General features: G+C 34.1%; 1 protein-coding gene across 2 annotated transcripts in view; it reads left to right on the top strand.

Annotated features, from left to right (window-relative positions):
* Positions 1-2,411: 2,411 nt before the first annotated feature.
* mbnl1 (muscleblind-like splicing regulator 1) overlaps positions 2,412-13,328 on the top strand; it is a 50,030-nt gene continuing 39,113 nt past the window's right edge. The window contains exon 1 of one of the 2 annotated variants that reach the window (XM_026280375.1): positions 2,412-2,567. The gene's annotated coding sequence lies outside the window, so the exon portion shown is untranslated. Of the gene's footprint in view, positions 2,568-5,119; positions 5,276-13,328 lie in introns of those variants that run through there. The other variant, XM_026280349.1, reaches the window with a different exon arrangement.

The following is a 13,328-nucleotide window of genomic DNA, read 5'->3' as shown; positions in this document are numbered from 1 at the left end:
ATTTGTTGCTGGGTCTGGGCGTGGCCATCTGCTGTTTTCAGGCGCTGTCATGTGATTGGCTCTGTGAGGGTATAATTATGTCCAGTGCATGAGAGAATTCACTTTCTCCCTCGTGCTCTCTCTCGCTCTTGTTTTTAGTGGGGTGATGTTGTATCTTGTGGTTGTTAGGCTACAAATGGAACTCCCGTGATATATAGTGAATAACGTAATGACCTTGTTTGTTTACCTTGATCGAAAAAAGGTGATCTGCAGTTCACAACACATGATTGAAAATGTAAACACACACAGGCAGACTGTTGCTCATGCAGGGTGACTGTTGTAAGCAGTGCTTCTCTTCTATAAACACACGGCATGGCTGCGTGTGTGGAAGCGAATCTAACTGTCATTCTGTCTGTCGTTCTATTTATCAGTTGGTTTGTCTATCTAAAAGTGTATTGATGGTATAATGCTTGAAGAGAAGTGCCATCACCTGTGAACATGTCTAGATTGATCTGACCAGCAGTCCATCAGTATATCTGTCATTCAGTGTGTCTGAATGACATCACGAGCTGAGAGCATCATGATTTTGATAATGAAGAGAGCTTGGCATTACCCAGACATGCGCCACGTGTGAATATACCATTCATTAACTTGCTAGGAGTGATCGTCTGGGAACAAGAGAGCATGAACAATACGATTATGTCAGAATGAAAAAATGCGTATCCTCAAGACAGCTTAGTCGTGTCTGGATTCTTTCTCTCATTCTCTGCCTCTCTCAGTTTCTTTCTCCCTCAGAGTCTGATCCTTTTTTCTATATGCATGGGATTAAATTCATAATCAAACGCATCCTAACAGCTGAGATGAGCCAGACAGCCATCTGGAGCTTTGAAGTTTTTGTGTGCTATTATAATTAGAGCATTTCTCCAAACTAACTGGACAGAAACATTCTTTTAATACAATTGCGTTTTATTTATTGCCACCGGTAGGATTTTATGCATTCAGTATTGTTTATCAACATAGTGTAGAACATCACAATATGTCCTCTGAACACCCATCATGTTTTGTGAATGCTGTGTTGACATATTTCATATTGAAATGGGAAGCTCGGTGCAACATTTGACATTGAGGTGGATCCGGAATACTGTAAGAGTTAGACAAAATCATTTTTACATTTTAGGTTAAATTTGAATTCTTAGATTTTAAATTCTTAATTTATTTTAATTGTTTTAAATATGATATATAAAAAAATAGAAGTAGACTATTAAATTATAGGCCTGACATTAAAGTTATGTGTTGTTTTTCTTTATACTGTACAACTTTCCTTTAGTCTTTTTCCATCACGCCCAAGTTTTGTGGCTGACACTGCAGATCCTTGTCTCTTCACGTGATGTGACTCAAGTTACAAATCTTTGTGATTATTCATCCACTAAAATAACTATAATTTTCTTTGCACATATGTACCTACTTTGCCATTGTCATAGAAAGTAATAATTTCTGGTTCAGACATGAACACTTCATAGAAGAGTCTCTGAGTTGTCATTTTGTAATTATAATGATTCCAAATGTATTATAATGTCACAGTGAGGGCAACCTTGATTTGCTTCTTACCATCATTAGGCTGTAAAATAAGAGTGCAGGGACATTCTCATTCAAGAGAGCATTTTATTGGTCAAACTTTGCATAATAGCCAAACTGAATTTTCAGAAGCCATAATCCAGTCTTCAGTGTCACATGATCCTTCAGAAATCATTCTTAAATGCTTATTTAATGCTCAAGAAACAATTATTATTACTATTGTTATTAATGTTGAAAACAGTTCAAACTGCATAATAAATTGTTTTTCAGAATTCCTGAATAAAAAGTTAAGAAGAATGGCATTTATTTGCAATAGAAATGTTCTGTTACATAAAAAAATTGTCTTTATTGTCACTTGCTGAATTAAAAATCTTACTCACCCCAAACCTTTTAACAGTAGTGTATTTTGTCTACTTGAGCTAGTACACTAGCATATCCATGACCTCAAAACAGACACAGACATGGACTAAATGGACCATAAAACTCCAATTATGCAGTCATCTGGTCTTTAACTGCATTTTAATTACATTTGAGTGATGACTAACCAACATGAGGACAAGAAAATGGCCTTGCTACCTGATAGTCTCCGCTTTAGGTATCAGCGAGACGTCAATAACTGCTGATGTGTCTGCTTTGAATAATAATGCTTCTGTTCGTGCAGTTCCCTGGGAATTGAATGAAATAATAAGAGGTGCATTATGCGGTTTCCTCATGTTGTCGCAGATCAAGACACTCATTGGCTGATCAGCATCTGCTGACCACACATTCACAGTCGATGATTTGTACAGTATGTTCTTACCCTGCGTTTTCTTTCCCTCTTTCCCTGTCTGGCTTGTCTGCTCTCCTCTATCTCTCCTCTCTCCATCAGCTGAGGCAGAGCGCAGCAGGAATGCACCAGCTGTGAGCCGTACTGCAGTGCCAGGGGACTGTAAATAAGGACGGACTGAAAGTGCTTCCTGTCGGCAGACAGCAAAGAGGACATACGGGACTAGATCTGAGCAGCTCAGAGTCAGGTAGGACCGCAGACTGTCTGTATGCCATTATTCAGAGGGCTAGACGAGGACTTCCTGTCCACCGGTGGCCTGGGAATGATATTGGGTATTTCACAATCTAAGGATGTTTGGCGTCCTGCTATTCAGCGAGGTGCCAGGGTAGAAGTGAGCTGGGAAAGATTTGAAATGAGGCATTGTATGTTGAGCACGCTTTCTTTTTCTCTGTGGTTCATGTCTTCAAGTGCTCTCGTTTTTCATTCCTCTCCCTTTTTTGCATCACTTTTATGGTTTCCAATGGGAAGTTATTGGTGTGTTGGTTCCAAGTTTCACCAACAGATTAATGGTTCTTCAGAAAACCACAGATTGCTCCTCTTTGGAAGTTCATTGGAAACTTTGGAACATAAAAAGTTATTCTATTACATTACAAGAATTTTCAAAAATCCTCTTATCGGTCTATACTTAAGGGCTTTTCCTGTGGTGGCTTTTCTTTGATAATGTTGGAACTTCATTTTCATTGGATTTTCTTGGATTTCTTATTAAAACTCAAATACATTTTTCCGTGGCATTATGGCAGTCTTTTAAAAGGTAATCTTATAGCATTATTGGAACTTCAAAATGTTCTCCTTTAACATAATTGAAGCTTAAAAAGATAATAGGGTCAAATGGTCAACATGAAATTCAGGTACATCCTATTACTTTTTAAAAACTTGTAACCAAAAATTACAATTCTATCAGCATTAACTCAACCTCATGTCATTCTTTTTTTTACTGTGCATGGAAATACAGAAGAAGATATTGTAACAAATGTCTCAGTGTTTTGTTCATGCACCGAAAGTTTTAAGGGATTTAAAAGTTTTGAAGAAGAAAGAACATCATAAAAGTTTTGAACGACATGAGGGTGAGTAAATGATGACAGATTTTTTCTATCATTGAGTGAACTGTTTTCAATGCATGAATGTGGAAGTTTTTTGAATGCGCCCCTCAGACAGCATGTGATTACGAATTTGGGACGTGCATTATGTTTAATACAATTAAGTGCAATATACAGTGAAAAATAACTCAATGTGGTGCTCTCACTGACTGGCGATCAGCCGAAGTGCGTGCACTGATAGCCCATCAGCAAGCAATCTCTTTCGTGTTTTATTGTGTTTGAATGTTCAAATATGCACAGTTATGTTATCCCCATAATATGGAGTTTTCAAGTAAACAAGCTGGTTATATGTTCAATAAATGTAAACAGTTGGATGAAAACCAGATCTGTTTCAGTAAACTGGATCCATGCAGTCGGTCTTAAAGGGACAGCAGCCTTAATTACCTGCCACTGTCTGTCATTATTAATGTTAATCGTTTTTGATTGATATATTTGAAGACTGCAGTTTATTTATACACTTTATTCAATTTCTGTTTTTCTTACTACAATAAACCCAACTAAATAAACCTAGCCCACTGTAGCTGAAAAAATTAAAAGTGTATTTATTTGTTCTGTTGTGCTTGTAATTTGTTTCTTTTTCTTATTTTTAATAAAATTAAAACAGTTATTTCAAGGTATTATATCTTGACTTGAAAAAAGTTTTTTTTTTTCTGTCATTATAAGAACTAAAAAGGTTCTTCAAAGGCGTTTGACCATTTATGTTTTATATGTACAAATGTACTAGTTTTAAATCTGTTTCTCATCGATTAGAGTTAAATAACACTCCATGGGGTTTTATTTAGTGAGATGTTTGAGTGTTTTTGTACCAGGTGAGTGATTTTAGAAGAGGAACTCTACCAGCGGCTAAGTCATGTGGAACGTCTGAGATAAAACACCTGGCATGAGTGAACTACAGACCTCAAGTTACCTCTCAAACACACACACACACACACACACACACACACAATGCGTGCATGCACAGAATTCCACATGCAAACACAAGTACCTGCTCTTACAAATTCATGCAGTGACCCACATTAAAGAAACGTCATTTTTCAAGCAAAACATTACACAAAAGGATGTTTATTACTTTAGGTTTCAAATGATAAAACTATAGATGCAATGTTTTAACATTATTTTTTTGCAGATACCACTTGGTTTAAAACTTTTCAAGTGTAACTCATTTGTTAAAAACTTTTTTTAAAGTGTGACTCACATGTTAAAATAGTTTTGCGGGGCTTTCTGTTTAAAGCAATTGCTACCCTCTTCCTGTGCAAGACGTAGTGCTGTGTTATCTTTAGCAGTGTATGATGAAAGTTGTTTCCTCTTTTTGAAGCCTTGACTTTTAGGGCGAAAATATTAGTTTGAGGATTGTCGCTGTGTTTTTTTAAACGCTCAGGATTTGGGAAAGTGTTTACCAGTGTGGCAAACTTCTCAAAGTCTCTGAGGAGGGCAGTGGTGTTTTCTGGGAGAAAATGACACAGCTCTCTCTGTGGCTGGTACACCCAGATGCAAATAAGATAAAAGCAAGTTTCTATGGTGATAGAGAGAATGATCGCTGAACACACATTCCCAGTTGCTTCGGTCTGTGCTTTATCATGTGATCACACATTTAAACTGTAAACACGCACGCATGCTTACATCTACATGCAGTGTTTTGCATGCATTCTACTCTATGCTTGGTCGTGCACTGTGACACACCAGAGCATACGTTAGTATCTGTCCCAGAATGCATTGCGGTGAACCACATTGGCTGGTGACACATGTGTGAGTTCCTGTCTTTCATTCAGTGGAGATACAGCTCTCGCACTACGCGCAGGTAAAAACTAAACCCACGCAAACATTCTCAAATATACATGTTTACTTTATATATTCTGTTTGCATCTATTGCTCCGAAATGATTTATGAGAGGGAATTTCTGAAAAATAGTGCTTGTTTCATTATGAATTTATCGGTGAATTATATATTGCTTTAGAAAAGCTATCAGTTTCACTCTGAGATGTAGGTTTTTATTTTTTATTTTACATTTTTTTAACCTTTTTTGCAGTGTTTACAATTGGAAAAGTTTTGTATCATTTTGAAAAAGTGGTTTCAGTAGTTTGTTAATATGTACTGTATTCAGGATGAATATACTGTACACTGTAAAAAATGTAAATTTGTTTTTAAAAAAAGCATGTTGCAAGATCTTTGGCTGTAAAATAATTTTTTGGGCATTTTGGTCACTTTATGTTTTGCAGTTTGTAACCATAAAAATATTATTTAAACACTATACATTTAGTAATTATTATATTACAATACATTTCAATTATTATAACTATTAATATATTTACATATATTACTATACAGTATTTTTCACTGTATATGTACACTTTATGCATATTTACATAGTTTTGTCTTAAAATGACATTTTACTTAGTGTATTCTAACATGCATGACCGCTTCCTCTTTGTCTCTTTGTCTTGTGAATGTTCAAGTTCTGGCATGCAAGACATTTACATGGCCTTTTACGTACATATCACTTTGTATGTTTCCATTTGTTGGATTTTGCTGAAGTCTAGTAGCTACCGATCACTCTCTGTTTCCTCTGATGTTGCTCCACAACTTATTTGATTATATTCAAAGTCGGTTCGAAGAATAAGTGATGTAAATTTGCTGCCAAACGCCATTGGCCGTGTAAAACACATCAGTGACTTTGCTTCCGAATGTATGTGAGGTACAGATGATGATTTGTTATAAGTGCATTAAGCCGATTTTAGGCACTCTTGGGAGTTGTTAATGTAAAGCTTAACATGAGATTGTGGTTTTTGTTTATTGTGGTACATCTGTAACTGGTGATAATAATTGGCGGGAGAAGATGAACAGCCGTTCTCTTTAGTCATTGAAAGTGGTTGTTATTTTTTTCCTGTTTCTCTCAGAGTAAACTGAAATGCTTCTTTCTCAACATGCTTTGGGTCAAACAGTATTAGGCATTGTTAGGTTTTGTAAGACCTTGTTCGAAAAGAGGACGTTTGCAAACTTCTCACTCACTGTTACTTGTAAACTTCCTGTTTTCTTGCAGTTTTAACTGTTTGAGCAAGTGAAACTAGTTCAGTTTCCTAATTTAGCAACTGAGCTGAGCTGAGTAGGTACAGAAGATTAACTGGTCAACATTTTAACATCAAATACAACTAATAGCACTTCATGAGTTTAACAAAATGACATTTTTTATCAATTATTTTTTGTTATTTAACAAAGAAGGTGTAACATATAATATATATAGGGCTGCACGATTATGACAAAAATCATAATTGTTTGATTATTCCCTTGAAACTGTAATTGCGATTATTATCTCAATTAACATTGAATGATGTTTATACCATTGTTTGATGCAACTGCATGCCGTATTTTTATATGAAAATAAACAAGCTGAAAACACTAACTGAAAAACCTTTAGTGCTTTTCTTTAGCCTTAAAATGTCATCTATACATCGGATTGGTTTCTTCTTTAAATTATAAAAAAAGAAAAAATATGAATGATATTATAATGTTATAGTAAAACTAAAATAATGGAAAAACCCTTAAGATAACATGTAGAAAGAAAATAAACATATCTTAAGCATGCAGAATAACATAATTTGACTTTAAACAATTAATTGCCATTTTGAAGTTTACATAATTGTGGCATCCATAATTGTAATCATGATTAGAAACTATATACACAAATTAGAAATATATATACACAAACACACAAACATACACACACAGTCTCTGAACATGACATGACATTTTAACATGACATTAGTTGTAGCACTGAATCGTTTAATGAAGCATAAAATTGGAATGAATATATATATATATATATATATATATATATATATATATATATATATATATATATATATATGTATACAGTATGTGACCTTGGACCGAAAAACCAGTCATAAGGGTGAATACATCATACATATACATTTATATATCATCTGAAAGCTGAATAAATAAGCTTTCTATTGATGTTATTATAGTACATTATTTGGCAGAGATACAACTATTTTAAAATTTGTAATCTCAGGGTACAAAAAAACCCCTGAAAAAAATTAGAAAATCACCTTTAAAGTTGTCCAAATTAAGTTCTTATCTAAGTATTTTATCAATCAAAAAGAAGTTTTGATATATTTAGAGTAGGAGATTTGCTAAATATCTTTATGGAACATGATCTTTACTTATAGTCCTAATATATTATATATTATATGAATAGTTAACTCAACAAAGCATACCATTTAAAGAAAATAAATAGTACTTTAATATATATATATATATATATATATATATATATATATATATAATATATATATAAAATATATATATATATATATATATATATATATATATATATATATATATATATATATATATATATATATATATATATATATTAATATATATATATATATATAATATATATTTTTTTTAATATATATATATATATATGCATTTAGTGATTGTTGAATTGTGGACATAAGTTCATTTCAATATGACATGACATCATGACATGTTAAAATGGATAAGACAGCACTAACAAGACCTTTACCTGGAGAACTCTATGAGTTTTGCTGTCTTTGCATTTCAGTTTGCTACAGCTTTAGATTATTTCAAGCTAAATAATGAATCTGTGCCACAAAGAGTAGTTTCAAAATCCTTTAATAGTGTTTGCGAACCGATTATAGTATCATCCGAGGTAATTGCTAGAAAAGTGGTTCTAGCATCCTGATGTAGAGCAGTGCTTTAATTTGGGTCCTGTAGTAACTCAAGGCCTGAATGCCTTCGATAAATCAGTAAAGTAGGCCGGCACGATGCTGCTTTTATCAAGGGCATTTGAAACATCGCCGGTGACTTTCAGCAATGCAGCTAGACGCCGAGACCCTTGAGTCACATTCACCTTATTCAGACGATCGCTGTGGTCTGTGAGCGTCATCTTAGAGAGATGGCCTAATATTCCGAAAAGCAGGGATTTTACTGAATAATTTATTAGATCATTTAGCTTCGAGTAGCTCTGCTCAGATAATGTGCTGAAATATGAAAGATGTGAGGGACCGCGCAAGAGAAAGGGTGTGGTTTGCAGGGTTTAAATGAGGCTTTTCGACGACGTGATGAACTGTAGAGGCGAGAGGTGTCCAGACTTACTGAGTAACGAGAATATTCTCTAACCCAGCAAGAGTTCACATCCACCAGCCAGCACAATTTACAGCATCCTGACACATACCAGTGCTGAGACGAGAGAAAGAGAGAGAGAGAGAGGCATCACTATGAAATACTGGGGGGTTTTGTGCACTAAAAAATGTCTGCATCGTTCAGAGTGCGTATCTGTACTTTTGCTGGCACAGGTTTGCGAGCTAGAAAAGGAGCCAAACGGAGGCTTCATGCGGTGATCTTTGATAATGATGGTGCTGACAGCTGTCTTTGTCACCTCATGGTTATTTCCTGTTCAGAAGGCAAACTTCCTGTCTCCGCTCCATGTTCAGGTGTGACTTTCATATTTTGCATGATTCAAAATGGCCCCGTGAGCACATAAGCCATGTGAGTTACTCTGTGATCTCCAAATGGGTTATAACACCAGCAGGGACTTTTTCTAATGTGGTGGGGTGAGCGAAGCTAGAAAACAGTGGATGTGGTGAGAGCCGTTGGTTGATTTTAAAATAAACAGAAAATATTTGTAAAAAATTGTGTCCGTTGGAAATTCAGATCAGCCCATTTGAGAATTTGCCAGAGTTTGCCAGGCTAGTGACATCAAATTTTTGGTAGCTAGAACTGCAAATTCCGGTTTGTTTTCTGAGTTTTGTCTTTAAAATAATCAGTACTTTTTTTGTCAGGATCCTGTCACCAAACTATCAACCTGACTGACTAAAATATCTGGATCCTAACATTGGATGGTCATGTTCTTAATTTAGAGACAGGATCCTGAAACGTTTTGACAGGCAGAAATTCTGTTTGCCAAGTTTACACAACTTTTTTGCTATTTAATCACTATTCGCTGATTATTTTTTGGAACTTTTTATTTGAAATAATTGATTCCATATTGTGTATATAATTGTCCAATAATAAGTGTTATTCTAAAAAATAATAATACTTTTATCCAGCAAGGGTGCATTTAATTGAGCAAAACAGTAAAACCATTAATCATGTTACAAAAGATTTGTATCAAATGAATGCTGTTCATCCAAGAATCCTGAAAACTTTTCAAAATCGCACTTGCCTAATCACTAAAACATTAGCAGCACAAATGTTTTCAACATTATTAATACTAATAAATGTTTCTTGAGCAGAAAATCAGCATATTAGACTGATTTCATGGGTCATGTGACACTGGATCACTGGAGAAAATTACATTTCAAAATGCATTAAAATACAGAACAGTTATTTTAAATTGCAAAAATATTTCATAATATTACTTGGCTTTTAATCAAGTAAATGCAAAGAGTTAAAAAAAAGAGAAAAAAAAAACTTTGGATGTTAGTGTTGGTCAGAAGATCTCTCCTTGTTTAATTTGGGCTTTGAGCACCAGACTTTATGCTGTTAGTTAAATATTTGCCATGGTAAAACTACTTTACACCAGCAAACCCATCTCTCTTTCTGTAAACGATATACTGTCAATCCAGATGACTTTGACCTACTGTGTAAACAGCCACACCCAATCACTTTCATTTCTTGCTTTTCAAACTTGTTCACTCAGACATGTTTAAGCTTAAATGGTGAGGCTTTAAAAAAAAACATGTGAGAGATGGTACGAGTGTTTGAGAAAGAGAGAAGCACGCCAGTCTAGTTGGAGCCAGAAAATTCGATCTGAATGTGTGTGTTTGTCGATCAAGTGTGTTTCTACATGTCTGTTTGGCGAGTCAGAGGTCAAGAAAACTGTGAAGAGTTCTGATGTCATGAAGCCAGAATGACATAAATCAAGTCACCCCAGTCAGCTTGTCCTTTACTCACTTCTCTGTCCATTAGAATGCATTGTTAGAATACATACACACAAACACAGTCCTCATTAATATGAGCATTTGTTTTATTTATTGATTTAATTTACTGAGCTAGCATGCACATGTTTGTTTTTTGAAACTATATCAATTTAATATCAGTATAAATATACACTACAGTTTAAAGTCTGGGGTCAGCAAGATTTTTTTATTATTATTTTTAAAGAAATGTATATTTGGATGCATTAAATTGATTGAAAGTGACAGTAAAGAGAATTGTAAGGTTGCAAAAGATTTCATAGAAATGATGTTCTTTTGAACTTTCAGTCAGAAGAAAAGTATCACAAGTTCATACAGTTTTTACTGTGTTTTTGATCAAATAAATGCAGCCTTGGTAACACAAGGGACTTCTTTTAAAAACATTACAAAATATTACAGACATGAGGTGTTTCAACTGTAGTGTACGTCTGTCAGATTAACTGTGCAATTACAGGATTTATCTGTCACAAACATCTACAGCAATTGAACTTTACTGTAAATACAACTTAACTTCATTTTAATAGAACTTAATACAACTGAAAAAATTCTAAAATATACTAATTTATATAACCAAAGTTGAAAGATTTGCGATGAAAAGGAGCATTCTGCTAAATATTTAGCTTCAACAAATAAGTTTCAAATGTTCAAATGGATTAGCGTAATATTACTTGGCACTGAATCATTATTTATATGAATCACTATTCACTGAAATGGATCAGACTTCAATGCTAGACTTTTTTTGAAAATGGCTGAACAATGTTATTTAGTTTTGTCCCAGCACACAAGCAGTCATACATGTAAAATTATAGGGATGCAAAACTTGAGTGTTCGGACATTTTATTAGTCTGCTGATAGATTTCCATTTATCTTACAAATACAGAGCAAGCGAGTCTTTTCCGTGGAAAGTATGACCGTCTTTTCTTCTCGTGTGACTATTTCTGCCATTTTTCATCACTCTTATACCAGAACAAGCCTTTAGAAGTATGAGGACAGGAAAGCATGAGCGGAAAGGAAAAAGACGAGAATTATTGGTTGTTAATATAAACCAGAGTTGTACTGTAGCCTTGGTTTTTGTGTCAACTGCATAAATTATCATATATTTATATCATTGATGCCGGCCAAAAATTTCCTAAACAGGCTAACCATTTTAATATCGGGCATACTGTAGTTCACATGAATGTTTTAAATTACAAGTAAACTAGTGTGTAACTTAAATTGGATTTATTAGGAGTTTAAATGGCCACATGAACCACCCTGATGTCTAGACATGGGGAAATCAACTTTACAACTGTACTTTTAATAAAAATTTATTTTATGATGTCAAAATATATTTCCATTTATATTCAAGTGAGGTTGTGTTTTATTACCCATACGATACATGCACAAAGCTGAAACAATGGTAGATGCTAAAATTGGCATAATTCATTATTATTATTTATGGCACAAATGTGCATAACAAATGTTACAGAATCCACAATGCAGAATTTAATCTAAATGTCATTTACATTTTTAAAATTGATTGAAAATGAGTGCAGTAATTCACATGGAAATAAAGTTGTTTTTAGTCTGTATATTCTGTATTCTCTTTTAATTACTCAAATTATATAATTTGACACCTTCTGCAAATAATTTGTTTTGTATTCTGTTTGTCTGCAATTATATGAAAAAGAACATTAGAAAATATAGATTTTTTTGTAATATTTTTCTAATGTTCTGCCTTATAAGGTAATTTTTTTTTAATTTTTTTTTTTTTTTTTTTTACAGAAATTCAAATGTTGTATTGACATCTAACTGATATAAGTTAAGGTTAAAGTACTAAGAGGACTAAAACTAAAAAATATATAATAATTAAAGCTAAACAGGAAACAAATAATGAAGTGACAAAACTACATAAAATTACAAAATGAAAACCGAAAATATAAAAACAAAATCAAATTAAAAATATTAATAAATACTATAATAGTATATAAATAATACTAATATAATACTAGTTTGTAGCTCTTTTTAGCATTTACCTCCCATGCACATGCTGCTGACATTTTAGGCTCTCAAGCCGTGGACTTAAAAGAGCTAGCTCTTCTGACCCCACACACACTTGAGCTTTTCACACTTCCCTGAACCTGCTTCATAAGTCAATCTCTAAACAATTCTCACAAAAACTAAATTCCTTGAGATGAAGGGCCTGTAAACAACAGCAGAGTAATTATTTGATGCTTCTATTGACTTTTAAAAAATAAGCCCCGATCATCTTATATTATTATGATTATTTCATTGTGAGTTGTGTGTCATTTTTCCAGAACTCAGCTAGAGTCATAACCGCAGTCATTGCTGGGTGAGGCTCAAGTATGCAAATAATGCAATAAAGCTTTTTTTTTTCAGAAGATAATGAATAAGTGTCCCAGTTTCAATGCTTTATGGCCCTCCAAGAAAATATTGTGTAGTTTAACTCCCATGTGGGAGTTTGTTAGTATTAACATCAGTGAAATAATTGAATGCGACCCAGTTTTCCTCCATGCCATTTAATAAATAGCTTATGGTGTAAATATATCAAACTTTCAAAGCGGATTATTGGGAAAACGCTTCTTTCTGAGCCACCTCGATGATATATTTCCCTCCTGAAATGGCCCAGATACTGATGATTCAGAGTTGAATTAAGACCAAATCCTGCCTTTTCCAGCAGCAGATAACGTTGGCACACAATGCACCAGGTGTACAGCTGTGTGTGCGCGTGTCCCACTGCAGTCTGCTGCCCAATGCAGACAGACTCCTGGGAAAGCACGATGTAATCTCACAAGCACACTCGTTTTCTTTTCTTTACCGACCTTTCCTTCTTTTTGTCCCCTCCCCTTCTCATTTTCTTCTCTCTTCGGTGAGGAACTCACAGAGCAG

The sequence above is a fragment of the Carassius auratus genome, chromosome 2 (genome assembly GCF_003368295.1).
Source record: "Carassius auratus strain Wakin chromosome 2, ASM336829v1, whole genome shotgun sequence".
In the NCBI taxonomy this organism is placed as follows: Eukaryota; Metazoa; Chordata; class Actinopteri; order Cypriniformes; family Cyprinidae; genus Carassius; species Carassius auratus.
This window is presented reverse-complemented; position numbering and strand designations above follow the sequence as displayed.